The sequence below is a fragment of the Callithrix jacchus genome, chromosome 10 (assembly GCF_049354715.1).
Source record: "Callithrix jacchus isolate 240 chromosome 10, calJac240_pri, whole genome shotgun sequence".
Taxonomy (NCBI): domain Eukaryota; kingdom Metazoa; phylum Chordata; class Mammalia; order Primates; family Cebidae; genus Callithrix; species Callithrix jacchus.
The window spans coordinates 14,774,401-14,794,167 of NC_133511.1; the positions used below are offsets into that span (position 1 = coordinate 14,774,401).

At 44.1% G+C, this 19,767-nt stretch overlaps 1 long non-coding RNA gene across 2 annotated transcripts; it reads right to left on the minus strand.

Annotated features, from left to right (window-relative positions):
* Positions 1–35: 35 nt before the first annotated feature.
* Positions 36–19,748, minus strand: LOC118145708 (uncharacterized). Of its 2 annotated transcripts, XR_013522809.1 has the most exons (4): positions 14,993–19,748; positions 14,780–14,875; positions 10,635–10,746; positions 36–8,866 (listed from the first exon to the last, which is right to left on the minus strand). It is a non-coding gene; the product is annotated as an uncharacterized LOC118145708 (long non-coding RNA). The 2 variants fall into 2 exon arrangements; XR_013522808.1 differs by lacking the exon at positions 36–8,866 and having other exon boundaries at positions 10,431–10,746.
* Between the last annotated feature and the right edge of the window lie 19 nt (positions 19,749–19,767).

Here is a 19,767-nt window from a genome sequence, read left to right on the forward strand (position 1 = left end):
AGAAAACAAGTTTCAAATATGTGAAGGGTTGATGAGTGGAGGAGGGAGTCAACTTATTCCGAGTGGCTTTGGGGGAAGAGACAGAAGGGGCGCCTAGAAATAAAGCCATCTAGAAACATATTTAAGGAGAATATGAAAGATGTTTCTAATGGTTATGGTTTCCCAAAGTTGTGAAAGATTTCCTGGGTAGGTAATGATCTCCCTGATGTAGGGGGAATACAAACCAAGACTGGGCAGCCACCAAACGAGGACAATGTAAAAGAGGCTCAGGCACCAACTCTGATACTATAATGCTGTGCCAATAGCTGTTGCATTCCAACCACTCATCTGAGCACGGCCAGTGTTGGAGAAGTCTGACAGGAGCAGTAAGAAGAATAAAGGCATGGCCAGGGCATGTAGAAAGTCTGATCAGTCATAAAATTACCTGAGCGACAGCCGATGGATCCCCCGAGGTGCTGTCCTGGGCCACGTTTTATTGAAGCATGGCTCCTCCTCACTCAGCCCATGTGGGTCAGGCTCTGGCCTAATTTTCAAGGCTTCCAAATGAGATTTTCTTTTTCTCTTCCTAAGTGGCCTGTTTGTTTTTGTTTTGAGATGGAGTCTCACTCTGTGGCCCAGGCTGAATGCAGCAGCGTAATCTCGGTTCACTGCAACCTCTGCCTTCCAGGTTCAAGACATTCTCCTACCTCAGCCTCCTGAGTAGCTGGGATTACGGGCACTCACCAACACACCCAGCTCATTTTTGTATTTTTAGTAGAAACAGAGTTTTATCATGTCGGCCTGGCTGGTCTGAAACTCCTTACCTCAAGTGATCCTCCCACCTCATCCTCCCAAAGTGCTGCGATTACAAGAGTGAGCCACCACACCTGGCCCCTAAGTGGCCTGTTTTGCATGGGTGATCCTTACACCCAGACACCTCTTCCTGTTCACTTGGAGCCTCATTCACCTTTTCAGTAGGTAGAGTTATGGTCTCTGAAGAGACATGAGACACAGAGAAGGAGGGACAGCGTGCGCTGTGATAACTGATGCCCCTCCTCAAGAGTGAGGCACAATGCTCTACCTCATCAATAGCTGTAGATCAAGACTATTCTATCTATGGGGACTTCAGAAAACATTTAGGTTGAGAAGCAACTTCAGTTTAATGACAAGCCACTGGGAAAGGATGGCGAAGTTACCTTGGAAATGACTAATGAGAAGAGATTTATGTGCAGCAAAGAGAAACCTAAAGAGCTGAGCTTTTAGAAGGTCTAAGGAGGGAGACCTACTGCTCAGATCCTGTCACCGATCTTTCTAATGCCATTCTCTAAGGAACCAGGTCCCCAGAGAAATGGCTGATTCTACGGCTGGGATAGTGAATACACAGGATGATCCTGGACCATCTTGTGGTGGCAGCAAGTAAGGAATGTTCGAAAAATAAAAGGATGGGGCATGTCAAAGGGAGACAGGAGCCAACCGAAAGAGCCTGCAATGGCCAAAGCTGGAACAATCTGAGCAACTGAATAAATACTGTAATTTATTATTATAACCCAGAACATAAAAGTAAATATCCATGAATCCATATTAATATAAGTAAATGATTGGATAAATGAATAAATGGAAAAGAAGAGACAAATCTCCTAGGCAAAAAAAAGAAAAATTCCAAATAATTTATGTAGATACTTTGCCCTCAATGAGGTGGTTAATGTAACTCCTCACATCTTAAGTGTGTGCTGCAAATAGTGACTTCCTTCCAAAGAATACAGTATGGGAAGGGAGAAGAGGAGTAACTGCATGGTGGAGAAGTCCAGCAAACACCTCAGCCAGGTGTTCAAGGTCATCACCAGCACACTAAGTCACGTGGATTGCATGTGCCCTTGATAAGATGCAATGAAATGGCACTTTACCTGTGGTCTTCCTTCCCAAATCCCATCACCCAGGTCTAACCATAAGACAAATCATAAGATAAAAACATCAGACAAATCCTAACTGAGGTACCTTCTATGAAATCCCTGAACCGTGCTCCTCAGCACTGCCAAGGTCACCAAAAACAAGGAAGGTCTAAGAAACTGTCACAGAGGTGAGGAGCCCAAGGAGACACACGGACTAAATGTCATGGGGTGTCAGGAATGGGACTGTGGAACAGACAAGGAACATGGATAAAAACAAAGGAAATATGAATAAAGTGTCAACTTTAATTAATAATAATGTGTGAATATTATGGTGTCAATTATGACAAAGGTAGCATTCTAAAATAAAATATTAACAATAGAGGAAATTGGGATGGAGGATTTGGGAACTCTCTGTACTATCTTCTAGTTTTTTTTTTAGTAAATCTAAAAGTATCTTATAATGAAAAGGTGTTTTTTTTCTTTTCCTTTTTTTCTTTTTTGAGATGCAGTCTGGCTCTGTCACCCAGGCTGGAGTGCAATGGTGTGATCTTGACTCACTGCAGCCTCCACCTCCCAAGTTCAAGAGATTCTCCTGTCTCAACCTCCTGAGTAGCTGAGATTGCAGCCATGTGCCACCACATCTGGCTAATTTTTATATTTTAGAGATGAGATTTCACCATGTTGGCCAGGCTGGTCTCAAACTCCTGACCTCAAATGATCCACCTGCTTCAGCCTCCCAAAGTGCCAGGATTACAGGTGTGAGCCATGTAATCATGCCTGCCTTCAAACGTTTATTTATTTTTTTTAAGTCTAAGAAGGAAACCAGGGAGGCTTTGACCTGGGTTGACCTATGTAAGCATTTTGTAGAAATTTATTGAGGCTAAATGCTCTGAGAAAGAAACAAATTGGATGAATTTCCATCATTGGGAAACCAGAGGAAACAACCCAACAGGCCAGGACTCTTTGGGGAGAGCCGACTTCATCCTGAACCTAAGGTTCTTGCCGGTTCCTGCCAGAAATGCTCCGGCCAACTCAAGCCTCCAAATCTGAAAGGGATTGTATGCCTGGTTGAGGGTAAAACAAGCTGGAGCCAAGATCAGAGGCTTTGCGTTAAGCAAGGCAAAGCTAACCTCTGAAACCCTGCTGCATGCCCGCCATTTGAAAGTCGTGCTATTTTCTATAGTCTCCAACTCCTGGACTCACTCACCTGGAATAAAGCAGTTCTTTCATTTTTAACGAACAGCTGAGCAAGTCGACGGCTTATACACCTTCCAACAGAGTAAATGCAGATACACACCAGGAGCTGGGAGCAAGGTTGCAGGTCCATGAGGCCCCATCTGGAGTGCAAACAGGCACATCTTCTTTCCACAATCTTAAATTTGTGTTTCTTGGAAACAGAGACAGTGGAAGCCAAAGAGGATGGTTTGGCGGTGTGGCTGGCTTCTGCCATCTGAGAAAGTCCCAGTGACAAATGCAAGGCTGGGAAGCCCAGCACATCCCTTTTTTAGTAATCAGAAAATTGTACTTAAAAGGGGCAGAGCATTGCTTCTTGTGGCTTGGAACACTGTGTGCTTGGCCCTTGCCTCCTGGGTTCCTGTTGCTCATGTATCCAGCCCTGATTCCCAGCTCTGTAATCTACCAGACCTTGCACTTAACTTACACCCCAAACCTTGCTCCTTTCCAGGCTTTTCTGGGATGTCTGGCTCCTTCAGCCAAGAGGGCGCCCTCAAACTGTGCCCACTTATTTCCCCCACTTGCTCACAACCCAAGGAAAAGTAGTAAAGTTTGGGGGGTCTTATGATTAAAAAATTGGCTGGGTGATGTTTTATGCATGCATCTGTTATGCTAAAATAACCATCTTTTCTAACCAGGCCCACCTGCTGTCTTTTTCAATTTTAAGTATTTCTAAGTAGCAATCAAATCAGTATAATTTGTTCTTTATCTCGGCAAAACCATTGTGAAAGAAAAATGTGACCATTATGTTACATCAGGGAAAAATACAAGCCCTTTATTTGCAGCCTTCTCTATATTCTATCAGATCTCACAGTTGTCATTATGCCAGTTGTATTTAATGTTGTTCAAATGAACAGAGCTTTCTTTAATCACTACAGCCTTCTTTCCCCTAAATGCTTTTTCCAAGGTTATGGTTTTCAGAGATAAATACATAAATACCAATGTTATGAATACGTTAAGGGTATCCAAGAGACAGCTTTCGGGATTTGTAGCAAGAACCTGCTGTCATTGGAGTTACACAATAGCTGGCTGATGTTTTGAGTATGAAGTTACTGGGTATTAGGAGAAGGCCTGATACCCTGCAAAGAGGTGTAAGGCTATTTTGAGCCGATCACAATAGACCACTCAGCAAATGCTGACTTTATAAATCTGGTATCAGGATCCTCACTGCTAATAACCAAAGCCAGCAAGTCCAGAGCTGCAGCCACCTGCCATGTGGAGTCAGGTCTTGGAGATCTGCAGGTTTTCAGACCACACCTGCAGGCAGCGTCCTTCATGCCCACCTGCCACCAAAGGCAGGCGGGCATGAAGACTGAGGTCAGGCTTTTAGATCTAAGAAAAATCATCTGATACAAAATACTTTATTTGCAAATTAGAAACCAGAGGTATAAAGAGGTAAAATGACTTGCCCAGACACATATGTGCAGTTAGCAGCAGAGCTAGAACTAGAACCCGAGTCTGCTAAACATATATTTTTGCTTTACTGCCAATTTGAGTACTCGTGCTCTCTAGTAAACATTACATGGGGTGAATCCAACTTATAAGAATCCTACATGTATTCATTCAGATGTTCATTTAGGAAATTTTTACTCTTTGCTAAGATGCTGAGAATAATAATTGTTGTTATCAACAGCTAATATTTTTGAGTACCCGCCACCATCCTAAGCACTTAATGTAAATTAACTTGTTTATCTCTCAGAGTAACCCCAAGTGGTAGGCACTATTCAGATCCCCATTTTACAAAAGCGACAAGTAAGGCACAGAGAGGTTAAGTCATGTGCCCGAGGGCACACACTGAAGAAACCAAGATGCATACCAGGAAGTCTGAGTCCCGACTCAGCCCTGTGACTCACTACGAAGGAAAAATGTGCCCATATCATTGTAAATGCTGAATAAATGTTTGTTGAATAAAGCATTGTATCTTGCCCCTGAGAAGCTTACAATACGGAGAGGAAACATTTATGTAAACAAATAACAGAAATGCAAGATATGATATAAACCATCAAAAGAGAAACGTAAACAAGCAGTAAGGAGAATGCGGAAGACGGAGGGATAAACACCAACCAAGAGCCTGGGGGGGAAGAGCATAGCGCAGGGAAGGGTCCTGGGCTCAGGCAGAAGAACTGGGGCCCCTCTGGCTCAATCTGTCATCGGGATGTCTCATAAAAAGTTTCTGCCCCTTCTCGTTTCTAGTAGGAGAATTGTGGTTGTATTTTCTAACTCAAAGGGTTATGTAAAGATTTGAAGATTTGAAAGAATAGCATAAAGGCAAAAGTAGCCTACAAATCCCCTTCTTTTAGAACTGGTGGACTGCAAGCCCCTTGAGGGCAGCTCACTGATTGTATAGTCTTGGCTCAGCACAGTGTCTGACATGCAACAAGCATTGTTGGATGATAGAAAGGAATGGGGGGGAAGGGAAGAGAGACAAGACCGAAGGAAGAGATGGAGGAAGAACAAGTCAAGAGATAAGAAAGGACGCTGGATCAGTCAGGGCTCTCTAGAAACAAACCCACAGGATACATACGTGCATGCAAACATACACACATATACTAAGAGATTTATTTTAAGGAACCGGTTCACGCAATTGTGGGGGCTGGCAAGTCCCAAATTTGCAGAGCAGGCCAGAAGACTGGAAACTCAGGCAAGAGTTAGTGCTGTGGTCTTGAAACAAAATGTCTTCTTGAAAAGGAAACCTTAGTTTTCACTCTTAATACCTTCAACTGATTAGATGAGGCTCATCTATATTATCAAGCAGTTTCCTTTACTTAAAGCCTAATAGTAGACGTTAACCACAATTACAGGATACCTTAACAGTAACAGCTAGATTAGTGTTTAAGTAACTGAGTACTATAGCCTGGCCAAGTTGACACATAAAACTAACCATAACCGATGCCATTCCAAGATGGCATGAGAAATCTAAGATGCTGAGAATAATAATTACTGTTCGGTAATGATTAATTACTGAAATTGGTAGAACAAGGCACAGAGGCAAGGAACAGATCCCAAAGTTAGAAATTAAACTTGACTCTGGGATTTAGCCAGGGGTCCAGGGGTGCAGCAGATCTGACAGACATCACAGTCAGCTGAAGGCAGCTGAAGAAACACTGATATTATGGGGTTACCTGCTCTTCCAAGTGAGGTGAAGCCAAGGAGTGTATTAAAAGCACACAGGGGCCCCACTCAAAATCTGTTTAAACAGAATATCTAAGGTGGGTCCAGCAATAGGCAATTTAAACCTCCCAGGAGATTCTGATAAAGCCGATCAATGTAGTTGTATAAATCAGAAACTGGGGAACCACAGGTGCTTTTCTGGAAGAAAAATGACTGAGGAATCTCAAAGACAGAGGTTCAAATGCTATACCTACCACTCATTAGCTGCGTGCCTTTGAGGAAGTTACCTTCCCATGTCTCCGTTTTCCTATCTATAAAATGGGCCTCTTTGTACTACATCTAAGGCTGTTGCATAAGTGAAATAATTTATGTAAGGACTTAAAATAGTCATTTTGAGGCAGTCAGTATCCGTGCTCGGATATAGTGTTAGGAGGCCGAACTGCCCTGAGCCAGAACCGCAGCCTGCCAGCTGTTAGCACAGAGCACGCTGGTAATGGGAAGAGATTTGGAGCCCACTGACAGGTCCCTTTGTGTCACTGCTGGTTCAGTGGTATAATGTGCACCTGGGAAGTGCTCTCCCTGCCTCGTGGCTCAGGAGATGCTACAGAATTCAGACGTGGTTTCTGAGCTTCCAAAGGTCACTATTTCTAAGGTTGACATTTCCATGCAGTGGTTGTACTTTGCTGCTTCTGTTTTTGCTGTTTTTTATTATACCAAATGTGTCAATGGTAAACTTCCTCATCTATACTCCCAGCATGTTCTGATAAGAGCTGTGGGAACTATTGGTTTTTCTATGGCCACCAAGGCCTTGGACAACTAAACCCAAAACTTGAATCTGGCTCCCCCATATCACTTTGGGATTCTAAACGGCCCCTTTTATGTAACCCCCAGGTATCCAATGGCTTTCCAGAAAGCGGCAAAGTGGAATGCAAAGTATAGGCTTGAGAAACAGAAAGCTTAGCCTGGCCTTGCTATTTCCCAGTTCTGATTAAGGAAAGTTGGTTAATCTCTCTGAGCCTCGGTTTTGCTGTCTACAAAATAGAGATAATAATATCTGAGTTAACAGGTTGCAGGAATCAAACGGAATAGCCTGGCACATGGTGGTGCTAAGGTTCCTCCCTTCTTCTCTTCTTTCCTCAGGCCAGTCAGACCCGCCTCTCTGCCAACTGCCCTGCATCCTCCCTACCCTATTTCTCTGGTCGGTATCACTTAGATAGGACAAAAGTCATTATACTTAAAAAGGTATTCTCACTCAGCTGTGAGTAATCCAAATATATTTAAACATGATACATTTGCAACATAAAAGATATGTTCTTGGCTGGGCACAGTAGCTCATGCCTGTAATCCCAGCACTTTGGGAGGCTGAGGCAGGTAGAGCACCTGAGGTCAGCAGTTCCAGACCAACCTGGCCAATATGGTGAAACCCCGTTTCTACTAAAAATACAGAAAACTAGTCTGGCATGGTGGCACACACTTGTAATCCCAGCTACTCAGGAGGCTGAGCTGGGAGAATCGCCTGAACCTGGGAGGCGGAGGTTGCAATAAGCCGAGATCATGCCATTGCATTCCAGCCTGGGTGACCGAGTGACACTCTGTCTCAAAAAAAAAAAAGAGAAAGAGAGAGATACAGCCTTGATTATCCTGTCTTCCAGTCTTTTTTACACACCCTCAACTCAGCCTAACTCCAGCTAGGTCACCTTAGACAAGTCACTTAACATCTCTGAACTTCACATTCTTCATGTATAAAATGGATATTGCCCTGAGAGAAACAAATGGGATAACAAGGCATGTGAAGCAGAACCAGCAACAAACATCAGCCACGCCAAGTGACTCTCAGGCTGTGGAATGTGTGCCCCCAAGGGGCCTTCTCCAAGCCCCAGTCTTTCCTGTTCCTCTGTTCTCAGAAAACTAGGCTGCAAGTTGGCACCACACTTCTCAGAGGCTGGCCTGGCTGCAGGATCCCAGCATGGAGGCAGAGAGTGCTGCCACAGACAGACAACTCAAAGGCCCCTGGCTTAGTCTGTTTTCTGATGCTATAACTGAATACCTGAGACTGTGTTTTCTTTTAAAGAAACGACATTCATTTGGTTCACGATTCTGAAGGCTAGGAAGCATAAGAGCATGGGACCAGCATCTGCTGAGGCCTTGATGCTAGGGCATAACGTGGTGGAGGGCACCGCGTGGCGAGAGAGCAAGAGTGTGCGTGTCCACCCAGGCCTCTCTTTCTCTTCTTAGAAAGCCACCAGCCCCACCATGGGGGAGTCACCCTACTGGGCTCATCTAATTCTACTTTTACCTCCCAGAGACTCCACTTCTAATCAACAGATGAATTTGGGGATTAAGTTTCCAGTACATGAAATTCAGGGGGACATTCACATCATAGCAATTCCCAAGCTACAAAATCCTCAAATAATCAGAACCAACTAACATGAACTAGAAATTACTAATTAGTTTAAGAATTCAGCTTGCACGCTCTTATTCCCACACACGTGTATACCTTTTGATGCTCGATTTTCTTAAGACAGAGGAAAATGGTGAGCTGACAGGTGAGTGCAGGTTTTATTCTGGAACCCATCTTCAAGACCAGGATATGCTCAGCTTCCAATCTTGTGCCCTTTCTATGAGCAGGACCGTGCAGTACTTGGAGAGGGCCACTGAGTCATCAAAGAGACAGACTATTTTGTTTCCAGCCCTACTTGCTAAGGCAGGAAAATGGATTATACTGTATTTTACAAAGATGTGTGACTGCCCAGGTGAAGACAAAGGGGGTTTTCTCAGTAACACTCAGTTAATCAGAGAATTCAATTCACCACTACAGCCATCGCCACAAACATGTGTAATTGAGTTGTTAGGCCGAGTGATTAAACATTGTCTGGGGGTGAAAGAGGGGAGAGTAGTGGGATTTATCTAATTAGATGATTCTCAGGGCTGGGTGGAATAGCAAAGTCTAATAATAGTTAAGAAGAAGAGTCAGTCTTCACTGAGTCCCTAACCATGGGCCAAGTACCATGCAGACACCTTGCGGATTATCACATTGACTTCAGTCAACACATCTAATTGAGAACTCCCGATTTAAAAATAAGGAAACTGGCTGGACGCGGTGGCTCACACCTGTAATCTCAGCACTTTGGGAGGCCGAGGCGGGCAGATTACAAGGTCAGGAGTTCGAGACCAGCCTGGCCAATATGGTGAAACCCTATCTCTATTAAAAATACAAAAATTAGCTGGGCGTGGTGGCAGGCGCCTGTAGTCCTAGCTACTTGGGAGGCTGAGGCAGGAGGATCACTTGAACCTGGGAGGTGGAGGGTGCAATGAGCTGTGAGCCGAGATCATGCCCCTGTGCTCCAGCTTGAGTGACAGAACCAGACACTCTCTCAAAAAAAAAAAAAAAAAAAAAAAGATAAGGAAACGGAGGCTCAGACAGGTGATGTGATTTGTTCAAGTCATGAAAATGGCAGAGTTGTCTGACCCCAAATTCCCGTATTTTATCCATAATAATGGCAATATCAAAGCAAAATAGCAAATTGAATCCACCTTTATTGAACAGCAGTGTTTTGTAAGAATGGAAAGGTTGACTTGCAATTCTTCTACACTTTACCCTCAGGTGCCGCTTCACTGTAAGAAAGCCAGTTCTGCTACAGCTAAGAGTCCTTTGTCCTAGTCCCTGAGAACATGACTAAGGACCTGGTGGAGATTAAAGGGAGGAGAGCTGACAAAGTCCAACTCAGGAGTGAGGAGCACAGGGACGTGGGCAGGTTTCGGAAGAATGGAGAGGACACTTCTTCCCCTGTTGTTCCCCAATCCCCTACCACAATGCCTCATCCTGCTACTCCCCATGTCATCTCTCAGGCCACAATTCTATGAAAACCCCACCAGAAGCCCCTGGCAGTAGATGCGGACCTAAGCCAGCTCTGGAGAAAATGTGAATCAGTAATAAACCCACGCAGTAATGCCCAACTTCACCACTGACGCTGGAAAATGGGAATAAAAATAAAAACAAGATGCTTTGGAGGGTTTTAAATGGAAGGAGGTTATGATCAAAATGCTTTCTAAATAATATATCTTCGTTTGATTCAAAGTTTTAACACAGCATATTCTCCCAGTATGTCTCCAGATATGAAATCATTCAGATTTCACATTTTAATACTTTAGAAATAATAGTATTCAGCATTTATTAGAATATAACAGTAATGTACTTTAAATTGTATCTATATTATATAAACATTATACTAGTAGGTAATAGTACAGGATAACATAAATTATAACAGTTAAATCCTATTATTTTACTATTATAAAAATAACAGTATTTTGCACCAACAATAATACTGGTACTTTTGTACTTAAAAATAGCATAGCACCCATTATGCTGGAATTGTCAAAAACAGTAATGCAATCATGAATTACAGTCTTGTTCTGTGTTACCTCCCATGAGGCCAGACAATCTCTTCATAGCTTTGTGTAAAGACCTTTCTTTGCACATTGCATCTGCTCCTTGCCTCAATGGTAGGAAACAGGAATCCTTTGTATACCCATTCTGCAGATTTAAAAAACAGAGTCTCAATATGACATGGTCTGGAAGTGTCTGAGCCAGGACTTGAACCCAGGAACTCTAAATCCCAAGTGTTGAAGTTATTTCCTGTCCTACTGCTGGTGCTCTCTTCCTACACTGCATTGAGCCTCTGTTGGAGGTGATCATGTACCAGCTCTTTCTACCCAACCTGCTCTGTTCCCTCAGTTGAAGAGCTCTTCCTCGTCCCATGGAAAGGAAAAGCAAAAAAGCAGTGAGCAGCCAGGCCAAGCAGGCACTAGCCCAGGCAGGCCTGGCTGGCATTCCAAACCCAGAGGTTGCTTTCAGCCAAGGCAGAGGGAGATCGCAGCTGTTGCGCGATGGAAAGGTTACAGTCATTTTCCTAGGGAAGGGTAGGGTGACGAATAAAGTACCCAAGTCATCAGTTTTCACTCTGGGAAACTGGCGTGACAAGAACACGCAGAGGCAGCACATTCTCCCCTCTCTCCACGCCCTGCTTCCGAGCTGCACCTGCTTTGAACACTGCACCAGTGCAGAAACAGTAGCTCCAACAGAGACCCCTGCAAGATACGGGCAGGCTGAGGCAGGAGCAGCTGCAGCACTTGCCCCTAGGGATTCCTTCCAGGGGGCTCAGAGATGGGAAGACCTGGAGGTCAGAGGAAGCTGGTGACAGTTGGGTCACAGACACAGTGCTCCGCAGAGCTGAAGGGCAGGGCCTCTTTCATGGATGTTTGACCGTGGTGGTGACACAGGGCCCTGTTCAGAAGGGAGTCTCACATTTGGGGGTTAATGCTTTGTTGTTGCAGTCTTGAAATTTTAAATAATTTAGCATTTGCATCAGTTTCACAAGTGAGGTCCACTGGAACAGTGGCACATGTCCTGGCAAAGCTGGTGAGATGAGCTCACCTATGGTCCTGACCTCTCAACTCCCGCCTCCCGCGGATGGCTTCTCAGAAGCCTGTTTCCCCAACCCTGCCCCCAGGACTACTGGCACCCTCCAACCTGCTGGAGCGTGGCGGCGGAGGTGGGAGGGTGGCCCTAGGTGAGGGTCTGTGCTTGCCGGCAAGGACTATGTTCCCAGGAAATCACACACTATTTATATATATATTTTAAAAATGCCATGACACATGGCAGAGGGAGAGAAGAAAACCATTTTTCCTCCTTTTGGGACAAGAAGCCTCACATTTTCATTTTGCACTCATCCCTGGACAACACGCGGCCGACCCTGCTAAAAGATATGCATATAAAATGGGGGAACTGAGACTCAGAGATGCAACATCATCCCCACCCACCACCCACCACAGAAGGGGAACCTCGTGAAGGAGAAGTCACTTCTTCTAGACACCCCCAACTCCTCTGGCCACACACCCCCTCCTTTACCCCAGGCTTCTCTTTTCTATTTCTGTTTCTCCTCCTTTCCTCCCATCAAAGCCAGATCTCGGCTGATCCCACACTGAAAGAAAGATATACTAACTTACTCATAGAAAGATGTTGATCATGACTTCAGATGCTTACGCCTCTCAGGGAAACTGGAGCATTTTATAATAAATGATACCTTAACTCAAAGGAATGGTTTACTAATAAAGGGATTTCAAGTACTTTCAAAAGTGAGTTTGGTTAAAGCTACCACTAATAATAAACAGACAAGGTTTATTGAACGCCTATATTTCCAGAAATAGGTAATAAACATTTTTTCTAATCCTTGCATCCACTTTGAAAGGAAATAATTTTACCTCTATTTTACAGAGAAAGAAACCGAGGCTCAGAGAGGCCCCCTGCCTACAGTTCCACAACCAGTACGTTATAAAATTGAATTTGAACACACGTTTTTCTGACCCCTGACAGTAATTTTGGGGCAGCATCTTCAGCACCTTACTGCCTGTGTGCATAAGGATGGCACTGGATTTTAGAAGGAGACCACGAGGGCCTTGATTAAGAGAAATGGCTCTTCCAGGCTTCCAAGCCCAGTGGTCTGAGGCTGCAGCCCACATCCTTTCAGCCTGCTTAGGAAGTGAGGGAAGTCTTGGCATTGGAAATCCAAGCTGGCATCATTCATCAAGGGTAATGGGACTGAAAGAAAGCAGCCTGGCCTTCTACCCTGCTTCTTAACAAAGTTGAAATTCTCAGGTGACGGAGAAGTCATTCGTAACGTAATTTTAAGTTTATTTTGAAGTCCTACTTTGTGCAAGGCACGGTGCCAGGCACCAGTGGTCCAGGATAAATGAAATAGACACAGTCCCAGGCCCCATGAAATTTACTGTCCTAAGATGGCTAAGCCCTTCAAAGGCTTTTAAGCAAGAGCCAAATTAAAAAATAACATTTTGCAAGTCATCCCAACACACAGCGACTGATCTACAGGCATATAATGAAACAAAAATCTAACAAAGCATTACTAGTTCTTACTACGTATTAGGAGACCCTTTATGTTCTGTTTCATTTTTTTTAAATACTAGTCCTGAATAACTGAATTTATTTTTAACACTAACTGAAGGATCACCAGAAAACCTTGTATCAGGATATGGAGTAAGTACTAACATGCTAAGAAGTACGAAGTTATGGAAGCACATGGGATAAAGAATCCTTAGCCCATAAAGCACAATCAGGGAGGGCTTCCTGGAAGAAATGACCTCTAAGCTGAGATGTGAGCTCTCAGACCCACATCTCAGCTTAGAGGACATTCTTCCTCTAAGGAAGGAGCCAGATCATGCAGAGATTTTTAATCCAGCGAAGAAATTTGGACTTTATTCCATGAGCAGTGGAAAGCCACTCACTGACGGCTCTTAAACTGGCATGGCAGTCATTAGAACCGTCGACATATATGCCGGTTGTTCTTTTAGGAACAGGGTAGCAATGAATGGGTAGCAATGAATTTCCCTCTTCCTTTTGACATAAGATGCAGCTATGTGACTTATTTGGTCCAATGAAATGTGAGTCAAAATATGGTGTGCGTCTTTCTGTGGAAGCTCTAGGAGCCGGTGGACAATGCCATATTTATTTCCTCCTGCCAGAGTGGCTGTGAAGATGCAACAACTGACAGGACAGGAAGGGACATAGATTATTATTATTATTATTATTTTCTTATTTTTTTTTGAGATGGAGTTTCGCTCGTTACCCAGGCTGGAGTGCAATGGCGCGATCTCAGCTCACCGCAACCTCCGCCTCCTGGGTTCAGGCAATTCTCCTGCCTCAGCCTCCTGAGTAGCTGGGATTACAGACACGTGCCACCGTGCCCAGCTAATTTTTTTGTATTTTTAGTAGAGATGGGGTTTCACCATGTTGACCAAGATAGTCTCGATCTCTTGACCTCGTGATCCACCCGCCTCGGCCTCCCAAACTGCTGGGATTACAGGCGTGAGCCACCGCGCCCGGCCTGGACATAGATTATTAAAGTGAGTAGTGAGTGATTTAAAAAACAAGGCATAGAAGGGGGATATAAAAGTGAAGAGACAGGCCTCACTCTTCAGCAGCTGATCCTGCTAAAAGGTACATATACACATATATAACATGGGGAAACTGAGACTCAGAGATGCAACATCATCCCCACCAGCCACCTGCCACAGAAGGGGAACCTCGTGAAGAAGTCACTTCTTCTAGACACCCCCAACTCCTCTGGCCACACACCTCCTCCTTGATTCCAGGCTTCTCTTTTCTATTTCTATTTCCTCCTATCAAAGCCAGATCTCGGCTGACCCCACAGTGAAAGAAAGCAAAGAACTGAAGATGAAGGTGGCGCTTGCCATGCAGGTATCTGAAAGAGGAACATACCAGCCAGAAGATGATGCAGGTGTGAAGACTCTAGACAGGAGTGTGCCTACCACGTTTGAGGAAGAAGAGAGGGACCATCTTGGCTAGAGTGAGTGGGTAATATTTCCAGGACCCTGACTTCTTAGTATTTTCTCAAGGAGCACAACTTCTGGGATCGTTGACCACAGAAGACTCTTTGGGAAATAAGACTCTAGATTATCTCAGTTTGGAAAAGGGCTGATGAGTGGTTGAGGGTCTCTTAGAGCATATTTCAGAGAGGTTCCCAGAAGCTCACCTGCCAGGATCAGGGCTCCTGGTGACTTCTGCAAAAATGGAATTACCTCCTATAGCCGGAGAGAACTGTTTTCAAACCTCCTTCTGCAGCTCTCTTCTGAAAAGCAACAGGGTTTAAGCAAGTAAGTTGCACTGAGTTGGGGGATTTAAAATCTTTTCTTGCTAAAAATAAATCTATTGTGGAAAATCCCAAAAGATGAAGTGCATCCCTAACCTCAGGGGGTCAAGCCCCGTCCCTCACGTGCATGGAGCTGGGCTTCCAGCTCTTATCATTAGCAGTAATCTGAGGTCAGGAGGGGTTGCCGGGCTGTTCCCAACTACGTGGGTTGCTTGCTGATTTCCTGGGGCCCTGGAGAGAAAAACAAATTCTGCTTTAGAACAGTGCCTGTTTATTTATCGGTAGCAATCCCCTCCTTAAGATTCCTGAATGCACGGTTCTCCCGGTAGTGCTACCACCACCAGCTCGCCCTGATCACTCACAATGTCAGTGATGCAGAAGGGCCAGGAAATCACTGTCTTGTTCACCCCCACACAGCCAGGACCAAAGAAAAACAAAGATCTTCTCCAGTATTTCCAGACCAAAAAAGCACAGGAAGCTTCGTCTCTTAGAGGCAGTCTGCAGTGACAAGGGAGCACAGACCACCAGGGACCACAAGTCCTTCAACCCCTGTTCCTGCTCTCCTCCAGCTGAATGGACACTCCCCACCACACACACGCATCGTAGGATCTGCTGCCCTGTATCTGCTCTGTGTCTGGCTTTGTAGGAAGGGGTGGCATTGTGATCTCTCTGTGCTCCAGAGTCACACGCTGATCCCCAGGTAATCTACCAGTCACAGCAGCGACTCAGAGCTAGAGTATAGATGGGTTGGAACAACCCCAATCCCAGCACTGAAAAATGAACTCAAGGCAAATGCACCACCAACCATTTTAACCATTTTATCTTTGTGGGTAACGTCAATTGAGCAGCTGCTGGTTGCTGAAGACCAAATTGTGAATGACGCATAATCTCTGCCCACTAGGACAGGTATATACATGCAGATGTGTCATATATAGTCCAGTCATGTATCACTTACCAAGGGGAACATGTTCTGAGAAATGTGTCGTTAGGCAGTTTCATTGTTGTGTAGATATCCTTGAGCGTACTTACGCGAACCTAGAAGGTACAGCCTACTACACACCAAGGCTGCATGGTGTAGCCACTTACTCCTAAGATACAAATCTATACAGCATGTTACAGTATTCAATACTGCGGGCAGCTGTAACATAATGGTATTTGTGTATCTAAACATAGAAAAGGTACAGTAAAAATACGGCATTACAATATTTTAGGACCACTGTCATATATGCACTCAGATGTTCACCAAAATTTCATTATGTGGCACATGACTGTATATGTGTATGTATGTATACATGTATGTGTGCGTATGTGTGTATAAATATCTATGAATGAATGACTGCTCTATATACATATATGAATGAATGACTGATAAAGTATGGTTCATGCCAAGTAATACATACGTGAAAAGCGGGAGGAAGGGAGAATGACAGGTAAGGGGATGTACAATGGAGACAGTAAGTCAGAAAGTGCAAGGACTATAACATTTGATTGGGCCTCAAAAGATGAGTAGCCAAGGGCAGCTCAGATGGACACAGCAGCCTGTGCAAAGGCACTGGGATGTACCAATACTTGGCCATGTCACTGGACAATGTGCTCCATATTTCATATAGTCAATTTCAAAGTTTCTGGGAATCAATTCATTAGCCCATGGGAATTAACTCTAACTGTCGCAAGGAGGGTGGCTACTTATTCTATTCTTGTTCCCCAGGACCTCTGTCATCACCACTCAATCACATATACAGCCGATGCCAACCATGTTCAGAGCCTGTGTCAAGCAGAAGACCTGCTAATAGATATAATAATAATAACATCAAAAAGGATTTCTTGAACATCTACTATATGTATGTACCATATAGTAGAAGACATGTACTATATATTTCTTGAACATCTACTATATGTACGTACCATATAGAAGTTCTTTATGCTTATTTTCTAACTTACTATCCCAGTAAACCCATAGCATGATTGCTATTAGTCCCATTTTACAGATGGAGGCACCGAAGCTCACAGGCACCATCTCTACTGCAGGAAACTCACAATGAGTTGCAGAAACAGGACACATGCTTAGAAAAATAAGCAGCAATTAATAACAATGACTAACTTTCATTGAGCTCTTACTATGTGATAGACATTGTGCCAAGGGCTTTATATGCATTTGTTCATGAAGCTTTGCAACAGCCCTGTGGGGTCAGCACTGTTAATGCACCAATTTTACAGAGAAAGAAACTGAAACACAGAGAAATGAAGTACCTGGCCCAAAATTAAACAACGAGTCCAACTACAGAGCCCATACTATGTGCTCTGCTCCATGGGGTACCAAGGCCAGGTGCTAAGGAACTTAGATGAGAGAGCACACTCTGTTGGCCTCACCAGCAACAGTGGCTAAACTGAGCCTCCTAGGAAGGGTTGGAGAAAGAAGCTGGGGCAGGCCAGGGTAAGGTATAGATAGACTGGTTTCAATCTGGCTGTCTCCAAGAGGCTGCTCAGGGAATATCATCCATTCTGTTTAAGAATTCACCGCATCCAGGGTTTAATTATCAATTTTGCAGGCCAGAACACCTGATTTTCTCAGTTCACCCAGAAAAGAATCATATTACGGAGGCTATCTAATGTTAACATTTACCGTATGCAAACATGGAATGCCAGTTTATTTTTCATCAGGGATGTGTTGTTCCTGGACAGAGTAGTTCTGTTTATTTGACTAGTATATCTTCTCCCCAATTCATAATCAAAACAATAATAATAGCAAATATTTTATTGAGTTGTTACTCTGTGGTACACACATGAAGCATTATCTAAGCAATGGAAACCAAAGAAATAGAGGTAACGTGCTGGCATCACACTAAGATGAACAGATGTGTCCGTCTTGCCAACAAGGATGGTGTGGCCAGTGAGGCTGAACTACCTGAAATCCAATGGCGACGATTCCCACTTCCATCCCCATAACAGGACTGGCCATAACATTGCAGGTCTATTGGCCCAAACACCCTCTGCTTTGTATGGTCACTGCCTCCGCGACACTTTCCTTTCTGCGTTATGGCTGAGTAGAGTCACTTCTGATTAACACATGCTTCCTGTAGGCGTGTTAATACATTCCATCAGGTTACTGTCAAGTTGTGCCGCCGAGGGAGCCATTCTATCTCCTGAAGGTGACTTTGCATATCTCTGCTCTGTGCAGATCTTAAAGTTTAATCCTTAGCAGACAATCCTAGTTCCCTTATCTACAGATTCATGGAAGATGCCTCACTGCAGTGCCCTATACAGGCAACATCAAGAAAAAGATGCCAAGCATACTAGAAAGCAAGGAGTTTTACTAGGGCTGAAAAACTGCGCAGGGAAATTAAAAATTGGAGAGACGGGTTGGATCATGGAGCGCTAAATGCCAGAATCAGCAGTATCAAAATCACCAAGTCCACTATTGTACTGGATACTGAACGGGGCAAAGCACATACACAAAAACAGTATATCTATCTATCTTATCTAGATACATACACACAAACACACACACACACGCACACACACACACACAGTTTTCCACCCTTCATGAGCTTTCATTCCAGAGCACACATTACCACATTAGCAATAAGATCCTAAGTTCATTTTTTTAAATTCATGTATTCATTCAATCATTCTACCCATATTTATTCAATGCTTTCTATAGGTAAAGTACCATACTCAAAAGGCATCATCTTTCTAACAGTGGCTGTATCTCCTCTCCAAGCCTTAACAACGGATGGAACAGACACAGAAGACATAGGTAGAGGAAGTTCTTAGCCCCTCATCAGACCAAGCTCTCCACCTCCACTCCAAAAATGGTACTGAAGAGGTAAGAGTATGACAGATAAGACCATACGTTATTTCCACCCCAAAGCCAAAGCCTAGTTAAAACTGAGAAAAGCTGATGACGTTTAAATCTGATTCAGGATTGGAATTTTAAACTTGATTGTTTTTCAAATAAATTAAAGACTTTGCCTGAATGTCAAGGGGCAGAAAAGGAGTATAGTTGAAAGCAGACATTGAAAAATAAGAAATTTAAACCAAGCCCATAGACATTTACAATGTGATTTTTATAACTGACCCAAGTCTTCCCTACCCCACTCCCTCCACCATGGTTTGATTCCCCACCGTCCCTCACCAGGACTCCTGCAAAGACTTCCTCATAGGCCCATCTTCACCCACTCCTGGAGTAATCCAATTCGTCTTACAGACAACAGTCAGTTTCATTTTTTAAAAACCTTCTGCTCATATGAACCCCCTACTCAAAATCTTCTACCGCACTTCCATCGTTCTGGATAAAGACGAATTTCAACAGTAGAGTTTCTGGTTAAACGGACCTATTTGGGAACCAGACCTACTGGGTTTAATCCTGGCTTTGCCATTTGTGAGTTGTTGGCAGGTAAGGTGTTGGATCTCTGAGCCTTGGTTTTCTCAGTAAAAGGGGTTTCTAGTAGAACCACCACTTCATCGTTGGTTGTGAGGATCAAGTGAGTAGGTATGTGTGAAGCTCGCAGGATGGTGCCTGGCACACAACAATCTCTGCCTGGTGCCCCTGTCGTCATTACCTTAGGGCGCTGGATAGCTGGAGCTTTGTTAATATGGACTAAAGTAGGCTGCCAGTAAGACTGGAGAGATGGACTCACTCCTGATTCCTCGTTTCCTGGCATAAAGCCCAACAGGTAGGAGCCTGGCAGGTAGAAAGTTTTAATAAATATTTGCTGGATGGACAAATGAATAGATGAATCAGTGAGATCAAATTCTCCTCCTAAACAAAAGCTTTTGGCCTAAGGCCTTGTGTACTGCTTGTATAGGACCATGATGCCATCTGTGCCTCTCCCCTTCCTCAGCTCTAACTGCTGCGTGGAAGGGACTGT